The 18,105-nt window shown below is 37.8% G+C and overlaps 1 protein-coding gene across 3 annotated transcripts in view; it reads right to left on the bottom strand.

The window, feature by feature from the left end:
• The window catches only part of bsnb (bassoon (presynaptic cytomatrix protein) b), an 80,764-nt gene that overhangs the window by 49,093 nt on the left and 13,566 nt on the right, over positions 1-18,105 (bottom strand). The window lies entirely within an intron of this gene.

Below are 18,105 nucleotides of genomic sequence, written 5' to 3'. Positions count from 1 at the left end.
AAGTCATTGTAAAAATAGCTTTACAATGAATTTCATCCGACTCTTGAAATTCACTTATCAAAACCAACATATCAAAACAGTTACTACAGCACATACACAAGTTTCCTTTTCATTTTTAATTATCTAATGTATTTTAATCCAATTATGACTAATACTACTAATACTGATAATAATACAAGTTTAATTTATATAGAGACAACTGTGGTTTTTGTGGCATTATTTCTGTGAGAAGCCAAACACAAATTATTCCAATGAGTATTTGATAGTTAATAATAACTGGAGCGTCACTGTTGAGCGTTTATTGGTTAAAAAAAACATTCAGCAACAACAAACGTGGAAAATGTGGGGACAACCATTGACATCCTTAACAATTCTTCATTTTATTAACTTTGTGCATGTAGTTTACTGTTTCACTAAGGCATACAGTATTGGTTTCTGTTTTTATGTTGTGCTCCAAAGTTTAGAATATCTTTTTAAGAAGTTTTTGTACTTAATAATCTATCTTTGAACTTTCCATTCAATCCCAATGCTGCTAATTTCCCTCTTTATTTTCCTTTGACTTGATTTTTTAGTTCCACCAAACAGGTTTGCGATTCCATAATTCCAACCGAACTCAACCAATTAGAAAACGTCATCCAGTGAGTTTAAAACTGAGACTTTCTTCCTTTTTCTTCAGTGCAATTTTTGTGCTGCTGTCTCCTGGGCTAGATTTGAACCAAGTGTTATAAACTGTTCTTTTGTTCAGCAATAGTTCTTACAACCAGTAACTTTCTTTACAATCAGCAACTTGTTAAGTAGACCACTATCGCCACGGAAGCTGCATGCTTGCCAGAAGGAAGAATGTTATTTTTCATTTCATTTGCAACTGGGCACGTGGCGTCATCTGCACTCTGCCAAGGAGGGCAAAACCAAACGTACAATATACTCATAATAAAAGGTGTTTCTTCCAAATTAAATTCTTTGATCAACTTTTCCAAATCATAGTTAAAACCTAATTCCCAATTTGTCTTTGTTTAAATTTCATTTAATCCCTTTGCACCACATCACCACACATAACCAGCATAGCCACACATCCAACATATCATGCACTCATTAACATAATTTATATTGTATATGATGTTTATTATGTATTACACCAGTTAACCAGTATTGCTGTATTTACAATTTTATTATTTTTTACATAATTAATGCTGCTTTTCCATTGACTTATTGCTAATTTACTTCATTAAGCTTGTACTTTATATTCACCTTTTGTAATAATGCAGAAATCAGACCTAGTTTCATTATTGTTTTAACTAGTTACCAATGTCAAGACCCCAATAGATGAAAAAGCTTATTTAGTATTATTTACGTAAGTGTTCTTGATTCACTTGAATAAAATCAAGTAACACCCTTGCATAGTAGAACAATTCATGTTATTTACCCCAAGATTATAGCTTACCCTTCAGCAAGCTAATCTATATCAGCTATAATAACTGCACCTTAAAAAGGATTTTTGTGTAAAAAAAACCTCATTATCTCATTATCATTGAAAGTGTATAAATAGATGTTGACAGAGCCTGTGGTTTAGTCAAAAACAGGGTGAATGACCAAGAAATATATTTGAAGTTATCAGCTTAAAGAATGCAAACCCTCATTTTAAACAGCTTATAAAAATTATCAGAACTTTGAGTACAGTTAAGAGTTTTTAATAATTCATTAACTTTTGTTATTTTTACTTTAGTGAGACACATTGACCTTTGGTATTTCTGCTGGTAGTGGGTTTTACATATGCACTATGTCTACTTGCATTTAATATATGTACGTAGAGCTTGGGCTGCTTAATAAAACTTGAAATAAAGTACCTGAGCAACAGCCAATCCATTTAAATGTCTTAATAAGTCAAGTTCTGAACTCAGCTAATATTTCCCACCAAGTCTAGGTTCTTCGTAATTAAGGCTGAACGATTACAGTAATCGCATTTGCGATATTCTTGCAATGTCATAAAACGTGATTTTCTAATCGCAAAGGCTGCGAATTTTTTTTTTTTTTTTTTGGACCGACAAGCTACATCCTTATCGGCCCTGTTACCGGTATTTTTAAGGTGGCGTTAACCCTCAAGCCTCAGACAAGCATTGATACTGCCGTGCTGCCTGTCAGTCCTCCTTAAGAACCCACATGCGGAGCTGACTGATGGGGGGGGGGTTACTGTAGACAGTGCTCGCCTCTTTGCCTCGCTTCATGAGTAGGTGTGTCTTTAGACGCTATCTACACATTTATTATTGTTTCCAGCCAAAAACTGCACATTACAGTAAAACACATGGATATTTAAGCGACTATTGTGATTTTGAGTCAGAAAAGTGTGTCCCGCTGCAGAACCAGAGCAGCAGAAGCAGATGAGTTGTGTGTATGTGCGTCATGCGGGGTTCTCCAAGGCTCAGCCTTTGGCCTAGCCGATAGCCCTGCGTGGCAGCCACGCTTCTGCCGTTTGTCACGCCGCCTCCGTCTGCTCCAGTGGCGGCGAGTGATGGCAGGCAAACCCGCTGCTTTGTGGGCCGCTGGGCCGTCTTAGGCTGCCGGCTGGGTCGTCTTAGGCTGCCGGCAACGTTTAGTTAGAGTAGTGACTTATATTATCTTACAGCTAAAACGTTGCCAGTTATTATGGCAAAACAGGGATAAATCAACATAGTTAGCCTTGTTGTCCTGAGCCAGTACTGCAGCAGCCATCAGAGGCGCAGCTCACTAATTCTCCTTTTACACAATTTTTCATTAAGTTGTTTGATATGCTTGATTTTATTGATGTTCATTATTTGTTTTGTTGTTTTGTTATTTTGTGTTTTTCCATTGATTTAAAAAAAAAGTTAGGTATCGATAAAGTACCAAATCGGTAAGAGTAGTAGTATAGTAGTATACTCACCCCTAATGTTAAAGAGGTAAAGCCACAGCCACATTTAAAGTTTAAATAAACCTGAAATTGTTTAATATGAAACAGATTGATTTATTGCTTGTGATCATTAAAAAAATACATGACAAGAGGCCCTTGAAAAAATTATTGCATATTAAATTGCAATATTGAGGAAAAACAATGCAATTAGATTATTTTTCAAAAATCATTCCGCCCTAGTGGTAATATCATGCAGAATTATGCATGGTTGGATTCATATGCCCTGCCATCCCCATGTGATGTGTGTTTACAGGTGCAGCAGACCAGATTACACTTGTATACTCGTGAATACAGTAATCTTGTCTCTGACCTCTGAACCCATGCACACCCATGCACTGAGCAGTTCTGTATTCCCAGTGCTGTGTTATTGTGCACACAGACGACTGCCTTCCTCGGTTGAAGAGACATTTAATAAATCAAGGACATCATGTGTGAGTGCTCCTCCAGCCTTTTTTGACTAAACTTCAGGCTCCCTATGTGTATCAATGGCATAAAAATGCTTGCTTGCAGCTCTACTTGACTGGTAGAAATATCCTGTAGAAACCATTAATCTTTTTGCAAAAACTTATGATTGTGTTTTAGAAACTGTGATAAACTTAACAAGCAGCAACTCTGTGTCTTGATCCAGTATTCAGTAAAAAACCAAAACAGAGGAAAAGTAATACTGGCTATTCGAATGAGAATGCATGCTATGGTGTAACATTTACACTGGTGTAACTATTGACATTAATATATGCGTTACATGCACATACTAAATCATGCTGCCGATCTGATCATAGTAAATTGTTTAAAAAAAAATAAAAATACGCAATGATGGTCTTCAAGAACAATATAGAAGCATTCTTGCAAAGTCCAACTATTATATGCAACTTTAAGCATGTGTTTCTGTAAATGGGCTTGCAAATCTCATCCAAGGTTCTTGGGTGGTTGCTTATTTGAATTGAAGCTGGCAACGACATCCTTAATTGTGACAGGGACAATGAAATAACTATTAATTGTGGGGGAAATATATAATGGAGAGTGGAAGGAACTGAGTATGTTGATGGACTAGATCTAACCTCAGGTGAGACATGTGCTCACCATAAAGACTTCACCCAGCGTACTGGCTAAGAAAACATAAAAACTGCCTCTTATTATTGAGGCCAAGGGCATTTTGTTCTTCTTTTTTTTGATGGAAAACACATTAGTAACATTTACGGTAGTCATTTACCTAGCCTGCACCACATCCATTAGTGGTGTGGATTATCCTGGTGAATTAAATTCATCAACCTCAACTGACAAAGTAGTCAAAATATACTAGACCAAGTACATTGCATTAATTAATAATGAAAGGCTTTGAAGTGTCACAGTTTTTTTTGTTGACTGTTTACTTTGAATTTACTGCAAAAAAAAAAAATGTACTTTTTCTATACGATCATCAAGTGTCCTCGTTTACACAATGCAGTTTTTAGCCTTGTTCCCACTGAACTGGTTACTTGTTTCTGTTGCAAGATCTGGCAACACTGTTTGAAAATTAAGATTTGTCAAAGTCATATCCAAAGAGGATGACATGATCAAAGATAGAACATTGTCCAAAGCCTCATACTGTTGCTCTTGACTAGTTGTTCATTGAATCATCTCAGGCCTATGTCTTACTATAGCAAATAATGCATATGCATACAAGCACCAGTATATACTAATGTTTAAAAAGTCAGGTGACATTCTTTATATTTTCGCTAGTCCAGTTTGGATGCTCACATTGTTGGAGTTTGTTGCTTGTCATTGTTACTCAGCAGTTTCAACTACAGTGGCATGTCTGTCCGTTTTATAGCTCTTAGGTCAGCCTTCATTATAAGCGCATCAATGAGCTTGGGCAGCCCATAACACTGTCTCCAGGTCGTAACTTTTTCTTTGACCACTTCTAAGAGATAGTGGCCACAGTAAAATGGAAACATCCCACAAAAGCTGTGGTTTGGAGATGCTCGGATATGTCATGTAGCCATTAAAAACACCCCTCGCCACAAATCTGCTCTTTACTGATTGTTGTGATGTTCACACTGACAACACAAGATTCATATTTGGGAATAGAAATATTGGTCCTCTGGAGCAGAGGGCCAGATTATTGCCTAATAAATTTAAAAAATGTGCTTTGCAGGCCAGTGTTTCTCCTCCCATGCTATCCATCTACCTATCTATTTTAAAATTGTAAGGCAGCAGTAAGCTATGGTGTGCTTCATAGGAATTTGATATATATTTTTTTTTTGTTCAGGTATTTGATATTTGCATAAGGCATATTTAGTAGCTCTGAGTAGGGCTGAACGATTTTGGAAAAGAACCTAATTGCAATTTATTTCCTCAATATTGCAATTGCGATTTAATATGTGATTATTTTTTCAAGGGCGTCTTGTCATGTATTTTTCAGTGAAGACAAGCAATAAATCAATCTGTTTCATAAAATAAACAATTTCAGATTTATTTAATCTTTAAATAAATATGAAGTGAAAATTTTAAAGCACAGATTACAACAATAATAAAGCAAACAAATCTGTGACTTTAGCTCTTCAACATTAAGGATGGGTATACTACTATACTACTACTCTTATTGATCTGGTACTTTATCAATACCTTACTTTTTTTAAATCAATGGAAAAACACAAAATAACAAAAAAATAAATAAAATAATGAACATCAATCTGTTTATTTTAGAAAATTTTTAACAATATGGCAAACAAAATAAATAGTTCTTAATAAAACACTATAAATGTATAAATAACAGTAAAAAAATAAATACTGTATAAATAACTTTGTTATATTAACAAAACACTAAACCAACTATCTCAACAATAAAAATATTAAAATCAAGCAAATCAAACAATGAAACATTGTCATAATTCAGCAATAAAATAAATCAATTTATTTTATTGCAATAACAAAACATGCATTGCTGTCTCATAATGATTGCACTTCTTGTAGTGTTGACCTTTGACAGCATGTGCAGACAAGAAGAAGAAGAAAAAAAAAAAAACCAAAACCAAAAATGAAACATTGTCCAAAAGGAGAATTAGTGAACTGCGCCTCTGATGGCTGCTGCTGCACTGGGTCATGACAATGAGGCTAACTATGTTGATTTATCCCTGGTTTGGCATGTGAACTGGCAACATTTTAGCTGTCGAGACACGCTAGCGGCCGATGTACGGAGAAACCTACGCAGCCTAGGACCGCTACGCCGAGACGACCCAGCGGCCCACAAAGCAGCAGGTTTGCCTGCCAGCACTCGCCGCCACCGGAGCAGACGGAGGCGGCGCGACAGACAGCAGAAGCGTGGCTACCACGGATGACTATCGGCTGGGCTAAAGGCTGAGCCGTGGAGAACCCCGCATGACGCACACACACAACTCATCTGCTTCTGCTGCTTTGGTTCTGCAGCAGGACACACGTTTGTGACTCAAAATCACAATAGCCGCTTAAAAAGCCATGTGTTTTACTATAGTGAGCAGTTTTTGGCTGAAGACAATTAGAAATGTGTAGATGGCGTCTAAAGACACGCCTACTCATGAAGCGTTTTGAGCACTGTCTGCAGTAGCCCCTCCCATCAGTCAGCTCTGCATGTGGGTTCTTAAGGAGGACTTACAGGCAGCACGGCAGTATCAATGCTTGTCTGAGGCTTGAGGATTAATGCAACCTTAAAAATACCGGTAACAGGGCCGATAAGGATGTAGCTTGTCGGTCCAAAAAAAACATTTTTTTAAATTGGAGCCTTTGCGATTAGAAAATTGCTTTTTATGATACTGCAAGAATATCGCAAATACGATTAATCATTGAGCCTTAGCTCTGAGGTGTTTTGTAAACACTCTCTGCCACCTTAAATTTCTCGGCTTCTCTCTGAGCCAGTCATTTGATCATTCAGTCAGTCATTCAGTAAGTTAGTGTAGACACAGTAGGTCAGAGCGTGAGCAGCTTCTTAGCCTTCTGCTTGGCCCTCTGCCAGTCCTCAGCACAAGAAGTGATGAGTCCAGAGTTTTCACTGTCATCACATATAGAAAAGATGAGAGCCGAGGTGATCTTGTGAACTTGAGGGACACGAAGGGTAAAGTAAGTGATGACAGATCCGAAAGATAAGCGACACAGCATCATCTAACACAAGGGTCCTGCCCTAATCAGAAGTTTAGTAGTCATTTGGGTTTTAAATCAGTGAGCGACATTTAAACCAATCATTGCATGACAGATTGGTTTGATAAATCTCTGCAGCAGCAACAATAGCTACACACTGGATGTGGATGGACACTGGCAGAAAAACTAAGGAGGCGTCGATACTTACAATGGTGTCGTGTCTTGGCCTAAATACCAAGGTGTGTACACGTACTTGTACTCGTAAAATATGCTCCGATACCACTGGCTTAATGCAGCCCCAACTGCTCAACCAAGTAGATCAGATTTATCAATAAGTAGTTTGGTTGGGAAAGAACAATGTCAGCTGTGTGGAAAAACCTCAAGGTCAGTCAGAGACGATTCTAAGGCGGAATGTGGCTTGTGCACAGCAGATAATTTCCCTTTTGAAATACATTGTAAAATAAATAACCAAGAAATGTAAGTATCAGATTGACCTAAACCAAAAAATCATAGGGTTAAAATTTGTGATTGGAACATTCCTAATTCATAAATAAAGACAATCAATGACCAAAAAGGCTGGAAAAACAAAGACAGGATCTGTCAAAGGGCATGTAGTTATTTATCTATTTCTTAGTGTCTGCTTGCCTCTGCTTCGTCTCTCTATTCCTGCATTGGCCTTGTATGAAGCAATCGTGGAGATCTTTTTGAAATCCAATCTGCACAAGTGAGAATAAGCACAGTGCACACGTTGTCTCTTCCTCTGCTTCTCAATCAGCATTCTGCTGCAATCCTCCATCTTGTAACCACTCGACATTACGGTTTCTTCTTTTCTGCATCTCTTAACTCCAAGATATCAGATATCCACTTATTTGTTCTGCCAACTATGTTCAAATAGGGACAATACAATTACACATACTTTGAAAACCATGAATGGAACTGATGTTTTGCACAATGGGTTTATAGCTATTGCATGTTAACTAAAGAGATCTTATCCATTCACTTCCTTCATTAACACAGAAAATGTGTACATATCTGTGGCTAAAGTTATGCTAAATCAACATTTCTGTGCTTTAAACATCATAAAAGTGCTATATGGGCATCATACACAAGTGTGTTTTTCATTGATTCCCTCAATCGTTAGTTAGAGGGTGATTTGCTCCTTTTTTACTGCAGGGTGAGCCCAAGCACTCGCTCCAATTTGATGACTCGTTCCTACTTTGATGACGAATTTGACGCGGCACTGAGCTGCAGAAGCCGCGCCTTCAGGAAGCTCTCTGCCGCGATTGACATGTAAACAGGTGCGGGTGGGAGTAGGACGGGCCGTCCTCTGCCCCTACATCACCGTGCAGGGCGGAGGAAGTCAGTGTCCCATCTATAGACACGCCCACTCATGAATATGCATAACTAGGCCGCAATTCAGCCTGTTTCTTTTTTTTTTTTTAAGGATTTTTTGGGCTCTAGTGGCCTTTATATGACAGTTGCTCGACAGGAAGGGGATCAGGGAGAGCAGAGAGAGCAGGGAATGACACGCAGCAAAGGGTCCCAAGCCGGGAATCGAACCTGGGACCGGCTGCAGGTGAGGAACTATGGCCTCTGTACATGGGGCGGGCGCTCAACCCACTGAGCTACACACCACCCCAATTCAGCCTGTTTCTGTAGAATTGCTCAGAAAGGGACATTTCAGAGGCTAAAACACTGGAAAACAGGCGAGTTTGGGAAAATAAACTTCAAACACTATGTTTTTGGGGTTCTTAGAACAAATGAGATGGGTGAAAAATAGCATGACATGGGACCTTTAACAACTGCTAACATAATGCATGGGTGCCATGAGTTCACACGGTACAGAAGGCAGACACAATCTTTTAACGGCAGTGTGGTACTTGAGCACAATGCCATATGAATCAAATAAAGGTAAAACAGGATTTTAAAAAAAGAGCTCAACTACACCAGTTGTTATTTCCTTTATCCTAATAGCTAATAGCACTGTTCATTTGACACCAGAAAAAAGTATGTTGATTAGAACTTAGATAAATACTACTGTCTGGTCATGTCAGGTTTTCACCTAAATTGCAAAGCTGCTATTTTTTTTTTTCTAAATTATCCTCTTAGCACCTTGTGTACAGTGCTGGAAGCACTAAAAGGACACTTTGGAGACTGCCTGGACACACCAGTAGAAAATACTGTCCAGAACAGTCAATTTCTATCATATTATTATGCAGACAATAATCCTTTTGTTCTATGAACTAGAAAAAATTGTAAGTGAGGAAAAATGTGTTCCAAATTCTATTACTTCAAGTCAGTTAAAAGTACTGAATGTTTCACAGCACAGTTAAGGGAATTAGAGTAGAGATCTTTGCTCGGACTAGAACTGGGCGACTATGGCAAAAATAAAAATCAAGATTAATTTAATCCTCTACCTTGATTTTGGTTAATGCACGATTATCCCACTCTTTTAGTTTATGCTGTAAATATTTATTAAAGAATATTGCAAAGAACGAGTGTTGACATTTACTGGCCTGCGAAAGAATGATCTTGTAGCACTTTGATGTACAGCCGGAGACCAAAAGTGCCAGATTGTTCCTTTATAACAAAGCAGATGTAAGCTGCTAACATACGAACGATCCAATGCGCAAGACTTTTCCGAAAATGTCAATAACAGGTTATTTACGGTGGAGATGAAAACAAACTTTCAAGCACAATTTCTACTTTTTACTTTTTTCAAGCAAATTATTTTCCTTATACTATGAGGCCTATACTTTGTCTTGATCTAATAAGATTAATTTCGTCTCCAGCAGCTTTAAAGGTCCCATGTCATGCTATTTTTCACCCATCTCATTTGTTCTAAGAACCCAAAAAATATAGTATTTGAGGTTTATTTTCCCAAACTCGCCTGTTTTCCAGAGTTTTAGCCTCTGAAAAGTGACTTTCTGAGCAACTCTACAAAAATGGGCTGATTTGCATCCTACTTATACATATTCATGAGTGGGCGTGTCTATAGACGGTGACAGTGACTTCCTCCCCGCAGAGAGCTTCCTGGAAGCGCGGCTTCTCCAGCTCAGCGTCGTGTCAAGTTCGTCATCAAAGTGGGAACGCGTCATCAAATTGGAGCGAAGTGTTTGGGCTCACCCTGCAGTAAGAAAGGAGCAAATCACCCTCTAAATAACGATTGAGGGAATCAATGAAAAAAACACTGAGCATGTTTATGAAGCCCAAATAGCACTTTTATGACGTTTAAAGCACAGAAAGGTCGATTTAGCGAAACATGGGCTCTTTATTTACTGTCTCATAAACATTCTGTCTGGGTGCTTTAATTCTGTCCAAAATACATTATCATCGCATCCCTCTATCCACTCTACCCAGACTAAACTCTGTTGGTTAGTTGATCTTTGCTATGTTCAGTCATCCATTGCCTCTACACCTGCAGTACTTTTCACTTGTCGCTGTCTTCTATTCCAACATACGTATGTCTTGAGTATCATTCTATATCTCTTCAGGACTGGGCTTCTTGTTGACACTGCCAAATAAACCGTTTTTAGTTTCTCGACACAATATTTTGCTTTGATAAAAAGTCAAAATTGATAACCAGCTAACCTATTCAGTTTACATTGCCATGTTGTGATTTGTCAGCTGTCAAATGCTTCAAAGGTTAGACATGTGAAAATGGTAAAGACATGTTGGAAATATAAAAGCTGTCCAACAGTTCATAGTGTACAACTACCGTGCAGCATGTACAGCAGCTGCTTACTGCAGGTTTGGATTGACTATACTGCAGTTTATCTATTTGTTCCAAATTGGGCCAAAGACATTGACATTCCTACCAGTGGCTCTTTCCCCCTGCTCTTTAATGCTATCCTAATCAATTATTCCTTCATTCCCTTTACACAATTTACACAGAGCCAGCTCTCTGCACAACCACAACATAAAGCTTTAACTCTATGTGAAGATCTCTCTACTGCTGAAAAGTCCAGCACCAGTGATTGCAGTGGGATATGACTTAAAATGCAGGGGAAGTTAATTATGCCAGTGTCCCAGATTTGGTTTCTGCTGGTTCTGTTGGGGAAATATTTTTTCTATATGCAAAATTCTGCATGTAGTGTGTTCTCAGATGGATTCCTGACCCAGTTCCCGCCATTAGTCCGTATTGTTTTGCATTCTCTGCTGAAAATTCCACACCCGGACTTTGGTGCCTAATTAAACAGAAAGGTATACAGTACATCATTAGTTAGATATTTGCCAAACAAACAAACAAACAAACATTTGTCTAATATGTAATTAGTACTTTAGATAGAAAACAAAATCTAACAAAAACTTTGAGATAAATAGTTGGCCTTTTCTGTCTGTTTAGTACAATGAAGTGAAAACTCCTATTTGGAAAGTCCTGTTAGCTGGGCTCCCAGCTTTTCACTGTGATCTAGAACTTTCAAAAATAATTTCCCAAACTATGAGACATAAAATTATTCACCAACTGAGGTTCACATGAGAGCCCAATCCACTTCACTGAATCTGAATGCCAACAAATCTCTTGTGCCTCACAATGCTAAGTGGATTAAAAATGTTGGCTCCTAAACATTTGATTTCATTTGAGAGGATTATCAACAATGCCTTAGCTCCCTTGAAGTATGACAGACTTATACATCATTGATATGACCGCATCGCTTTAATTTCCATTTATGTAAGTCTGCTTTCATCCAGGCATTTTTCCTCATAAAGGACAAACCACAAAATGTTAGAAACTGAATGGGTTTCCTAGAGAAAAGAATAAACATTAAGGGACAACTGAAGGTGCTCTCATCAGACCAGCTGCTGGGTTTTGATTTTCACGTTTTTCCTGTTCTATTCATCTTTTCTCACATCTTCCACCATGCTCTCTCCGCCTCTCTGCCCTCTGTCACAGGAAGTTTCCTGGCCTGGTGTAATTCAGTGAAAGCTTGGTTTCCCATCATGTGTCAGTTTCTGCTGATTTGCATTCAATTCAAAGAAGGATTGTTTCTGCAGTTGTTTGTGTTGAACATGGCCACAAGGTGGTCTATGTTAGCCTGATATTGTGTACTGACGTAAGTGCATGAGCTTTGTAAGTGTGTGGGTGCAACTGTGTGGCATGTGGGTGAGAACTATAGAGCAATAGGCTGAAGTTACATAGAGAATACACATGAGAATGTGTATAACTGTATCCCAGAGTGCAGAAGTTTGTATGTGTGTTTTCAAGGGAATTCTTGTACCAGTTATGTCTAATTGTGGGGGAGCTGCTGGGTGTACGTGTGTGTGTGTGTGGTTTCGTGTGTGCATTAAGGCTCTTTTAGGTGCAGCCAGAGCCGTATAGAGAGAGAGTTGCAACAACGGAGGTCCAAAATCCTACACCGTCACGTGATTCATGTAAGACTGAAGTCACTGGTGTCCTATTCAAATCACTGGAATTTTCGGTAATTTGGCGTCAATAACTGCATTATTGACCATATTCTTAACATTGTTGGTCTATTTTAAACTTCTGTGTGCTTTCAATCTCACTTGGGGCTTCTAACCTCACTTTCCCTCTGCCATGATCATAATTAGCAGAGTTTATACATGATATTTACAGCTAGGAGAAACTCAAAGCTTCAAAAATTCAATCCATAAGTTACCTTTTTGCTTAAGCTTGATGTTTAGAAATCTCAAATATGCAGTATAAATTCATAGCAATATCACAAAAATAGCTTTCTTCATTGTTGTTGTTTAACGTTAAATTTGTCGTCCTCCAAAAATCCATTCCTTATTTTTCACTCATCACAGAACAATCATATGTCCTGAAGTTATATTTAATTCATTAATTTAATTTACTACAGCAAAAATTAAGTATTTTATTGTATTTATTTATTTCATTTTTATTTCAAACTTCTTTTCTCTAATTCCACATCGTTGGATTAAATTGCATTAATATAACTGAACCTTGAGGTTAACGCTGTGTTACTATTTATCCCTTAATCTATTAGTTTAGCGGGGGATAATCCACTAAATGCACACGTTAATGAGTTTATATACGTTGATGATAATAATAATAACAACAATAATAATAATAATAATAATATTCATATATTTGGTAGGACTTTTAAAAAAGGCAATAGTATTCCTTTTTTTTTTTTGGAAAATGTGCTGCATTAAAAGTGAAAGGAGTGTAATACAAAACTTAAGATAAGGCATTTATTAGTTATTACTATGACACATTGTAATTGCTGATAACTAATCTATACAGAACTTATCGTATAGCCAAGATATTGTTTTTTTACAATCCAAAAAGAGGAAATATTACCAAGGGATGACAGATAGTCAAGCGTATGGCTACACAGGGTGAGCGGCAGGATACACCATGATCAATCCTGAAAGAAACCACAACTTTGTTGCTTATGTGGTAAACGACAACTAATACAGTTGTTTTTGGTTTGGTTTGTTGCCATTTTAAAGACTTACTAACAGGGAGGAGAAGACAAAAGCTGCAGAGAATTATGAACTCTAATGGTTCATTTATGATGGTGCTTTTTTCCCATGATTTGTCTCCTCCTGCTGCGACACAGCTCCCTAGTTCTCTCAGATGTGGCTTCTCAGGACTGGGCCATTGCTGCAGACAGAACGAAGGTAGTGTCTATAAATAGAAAGTGGACCAATTATACAGCAGCTGTTTCCTTATGTGACAGTGGGAAAACATTGCTTAGGGAAAGTGTCATGGTTTTTTAATATAATTTCGTGCAAATGTAATTTTTTGTTGTTTTAACGCTGTCTTCCACCCTCCCCTCTCTCTGCTTGTCAGGTGTCCTCTTTTTAATGCAACACCTGCCTAGTTTCTATTTTCTATATCTCATGTGTGTCCATGGGGATCACATGCCCTCACAGGCCTATATGAATTCATTGCTTCTTTTAAGGCTCAGATCCCAGTCCGAATCTCTATATTAAACATACAGTATCTTTGCAGCTTGACAGATAATTGTAAAAGACTTAGTCATGTGTCTGCAGACTGGTAACATTTGAATTACTTTTCTTCCACTAGATCGTTAAACACAGCACTGCCTTGGATTTCACTAATTCTTTTCAACTCTCAAACGATCTGACACAGATTCAGTGCATGCTTGGGTTAAGATTTAAAACTTTAAAGGGATCCTCCACTGTTTTTACAAATGTGGCCTAAAACTTTTGAAATGTCCTTATTAGAAGATCTATGCCTAACAAAATGTGTTATTTTGAGCCATATTCATTTTATTAACTTTCAAAAATGTGACTAGTTTACATTTTGAGAGCCTGTGCACCGCCATGTTGAAATGACCTCATTGATGACGCCAATTGCTCCTTTTAGTTCATTGAGTTCTATAGGAGTGAAGGCATTCAGAATCATTTAGCAGATTTTTCAGTCAAAATTAGAACTTGTGCTGCTTTGGGTTTCTCTAAAAATCAGTAAAAGTTAAAAAAAAAGTCGATGTAAACCTCTTTTGTTTGATGAAATTTGATAAACAAAATCCCCCGTAGATGGCGTGAAGAAGAGAAGAAGAGCAGAAAATCTGGATTTAAACCATACTTTCAATTATTTCTGACAAGAACACCGGTTCTTTGCAGCAGACAGATTCAACTTGGGTCGGCATTAATGAGCAGCAGTCGATCCTGGTTGCCTGTATTTACATGCACGGAGCTCTTCTTCTCTTCTTCATGCCGTCTACGAAACAGCAGAGTTGGAACTGTCGCCCCCTGCGGTCACAGATTTTTTCGGGTCACGGATTTTGTTAATCAAATTTTGGTAAACAAGAGGTTTACAGACTTTTTTAACTTTTACTGATTTTTTTAGAGCAACTCAACGCAGCACAAGTTGTCATTTTGACTGAAAAAACTGCTAAAAAAAAAGCTGCTAAATGATCCTGAATGCCTTCATTTCAAAGGTTTTAGGCCACAAACAGTGGAGGATCCCTTTCAGAAGAATTTTTATGGAACGTAAAGGCAAATAATCCCTGTCAATTTCAGATTATCGTCTCATCTTCTGGGAATAGTTTCATCAGGGTTTACAAATAGGTTATTTGTAAACGGAGTTCCATCTCCTACAAGGCGTGACATGATCCCTATTCAAGATCATCTTATCGTTATGATATATATCTAGCGGCAGATAATAATGTATTCTTTGAGAGGAAACTATTTCTTTTGATCAGAACCCCAGACAGTACAGGAAATGGGATTCTTAAAAATCCAAGACTAATACATCCCTAGCTGTAAAGTTCCTTCATTCATCTTCTGACCTGCTTATTCCTGTTCATTGTCATGGGAGTCTGCTGATGCCTATTTCCACCTCTCAACAGGTGCCAGGTGGGGTTACACCCAGACCCCAGTCAATCGAAGCACATACACATAGACTGATAACCAATTTCACTTCTATGTTCTATTTAGAGACTCCATCCATCCATCTTCTAACCTGTTTGCTCCTTTTTCAGGGTCGTGGGCGTCTAAGTTAATATTTCATGGTTATTTATAATTAGTGGTGGTAAGCTACTATTGTAGCCACAGCTGCTCTGGGGCAGACTAACAGAAGCAAGGCTGCCATAGTGCCCCATCGGCCCTTCCAACCACCACCAACACTCACTCACACACTACATTCATATTAGGCAAAGTGGGTGAAGTGTCTTGTCCAAGGACACAATGACAGACACCACTGGAGCAACTGTCCCCCACTGTGGCACCTGTAATTCTCAGTGGTCTCCCATCCAACTACTAACCAGGCGCAGCCCTGCTTAGCTTCCAAGATCAAACGAGATCAGCAATGACGAAGACGAATGACGAGGGGCATCATTGCAATCATCATCCCGTCATTATCAGCACCATTATCATCACCATTATCAGCACCATGATCATCACCATGGTCAGCAGCATGATCAGCAGCATGATCAGCAGCATGATCAGCAGCATAGACTTCATCAATTTTACTGACAGGGTGAGGCTGTTAGGTGTGTCGCAGTGAGGCAGAAGTCCAATCCATGCTAAGTAGGTTAGGGGGGTAAATCTCCAGGTCTCCAGGGGCAGAGTGTTTTTCCTCGGAGTCTCTCTTCTTGTCAGCATCTGACAAGCTCACCGAGGCTGAGCTAAGAAGTAACGCCTCCGCTGCTCTCTTTACCGCCGAGCTCTAGTGCCTTCCCTGCCGTCATCTGTTCTTCACTGTCTTGGCTACACTTCAAGCTCTTCTTTCCTGTCTTTCCATCTACCCACAATTTTACTTTTTCAAAAAATAGCCACAAGCCCATGTGTGGAGCTAAGAGCATTTCTGTGTGGAGTTTACATACTGTATTCTACACATGCCTTAGTGGGTTTCCAATTCCCTTCACCCTGGACTCTGATGTCATTCCCCAATTCACCAATACAGTAGTTGTCACACCTTTACCTTTCCACATACAAAAGCTATATGAGAGTAACCTACCGACAACCATATTTAGAGTTTGCTAGTTTAACTTACATTGTGCAGTGGCTACAATTTGCAACCTGAGTCACTGAAATTGACGTGAAACTTTGTGACAGATGACACACTTGACTCACAGTCACAGCGAAGCATAGGCTAATTCAAATCAGGCAGCTGATTTATTTTTGGGTTTCTGGGAGTGGGCTTGTTCAGCTACCTGTTAGCAGCGACGAGTGTTCATTCGTAAAAGAATTACGGTAAGTGAGAGGGAGATGTGTTGCGCTTCTTTCATCACACAAAGATATTTATTAGGAGACAAGGTGTTGGGAAATATTTACATTTCTACTTTCTATGATAGTTTTTGAAAGCAAATTTTGATTTAATTTTGACAGCAAATGTCGATCTAATTTTAGACAAAAATCTGATTAGTTTTAGTCAAATTTTAGTCATCAGGACTATTTCAGTTACAGTCTATTTTTATTCAACTGAATCACATTACGATCTTAGTCGGCTAAATCTCTTACAAATATAGCCAACTAAAATAAACAGAACAGTTTATGCAATTTTTTAAAGATTCAGTTAGCATTGATCAACTTTAAATTGGATTAACTATCGTTTGTAAATACAGACAAATTTGATGTGATCAGTGCGGAAAACCATATGATCGCATGAGTTCTGATTGGATTTCGCCCCATGTGACGAAGTTTGTTTTTTATTAGTCGACGAAAAAAATCAGGGTCTTTTAATGTAATAATCCTGTATTTTTATATATCTTAAGATGTTGATTTTTAGTAAGTCAGTTTTTTTCCTATTCTGTTAAGTACTTATTGTGTGTTTCTAGAAGTCCAAACATATGATCAAAATTGTATGATTAAGAAATGGAGGTGGGATTAAATAAGTCTTTCTTCTTCCAACTCCCTTTTGAGCAGACATATTATTACAATTATAAGTAGGGGTGTCCTGATCCGATATCAATATCGGATATCGGTTCAATATCAGCCTGAAAACGAATATCGGATACGATTCCACATTCCACACTAGAAAAATAAGTTTTTGTTTTTTTTTAATTAAAAAATAAAAAATATTAAAAATAATAATAATAATAAAAGTATGTATGATTCATGTTGATATCGTATCAAATCTATATAGGTGTCGGCCGATACGCATATTAAAAAGTTGTATCGCGACATCCCTAATTATAAGTGTACATGGATCTTATATATTATTTTGAACATCTCTGATTGTTTTTTCCTGTTGGAGTTTCCTTGCACATGCAGTTATTTTGTTCCTTTTGTTTTATGTTTTTTTTTTTTATATATCCCTGCTCGAAAATAATTACTAATTAGAAAAAAAAGAAGAAATGAAATTTCTTGTTTTTGTTCACATGCATGTTTTTTTTAAATTAGTCATATTCTAGTTATTGTCACTTAAAAATGCAGTTGAAAAAAAAAATACCAGCGATACTTAGAAAAAGTACGTCATGTGGATTTAAACAGGTACGTGTCACATTAAAAACATTAGCAGAATAAGCAGTGCTGATAATGCCATCAGATTCATATCCAAAGTGCATGATGTGTAATGAGCAGCTGTTTAAAATCGAACAATCAAGTGTCCTCTCGGTTATCTGAAACAAAGGGTTTAGAGCTCTTATAGCCTGTATGAAAATAAATCCTATTTCAACACTTTGTCTGGTGCACCCGAG

The sequence above is a fragment of the Gouania willdenowi genome, chromosome 5, assembly GCF_900634775.1.
Source record: "Gouania willdenowi chromosome 5, fGouWil2.1, whole genome shotgun sequence".
In the NCBI taxonomy this organism is placed as follows: Eukaryota; Metazoa; Chordata; class Actinopteri; order Blenniiformes; family Gobiesocidae; genus Gouania; species Gouania willdenowi.
The sequence above is the reverse complement of the archived record's forward strand: the minus strand, read 5'-3'. Positions and strand labels throughout refer to the sequence as shown.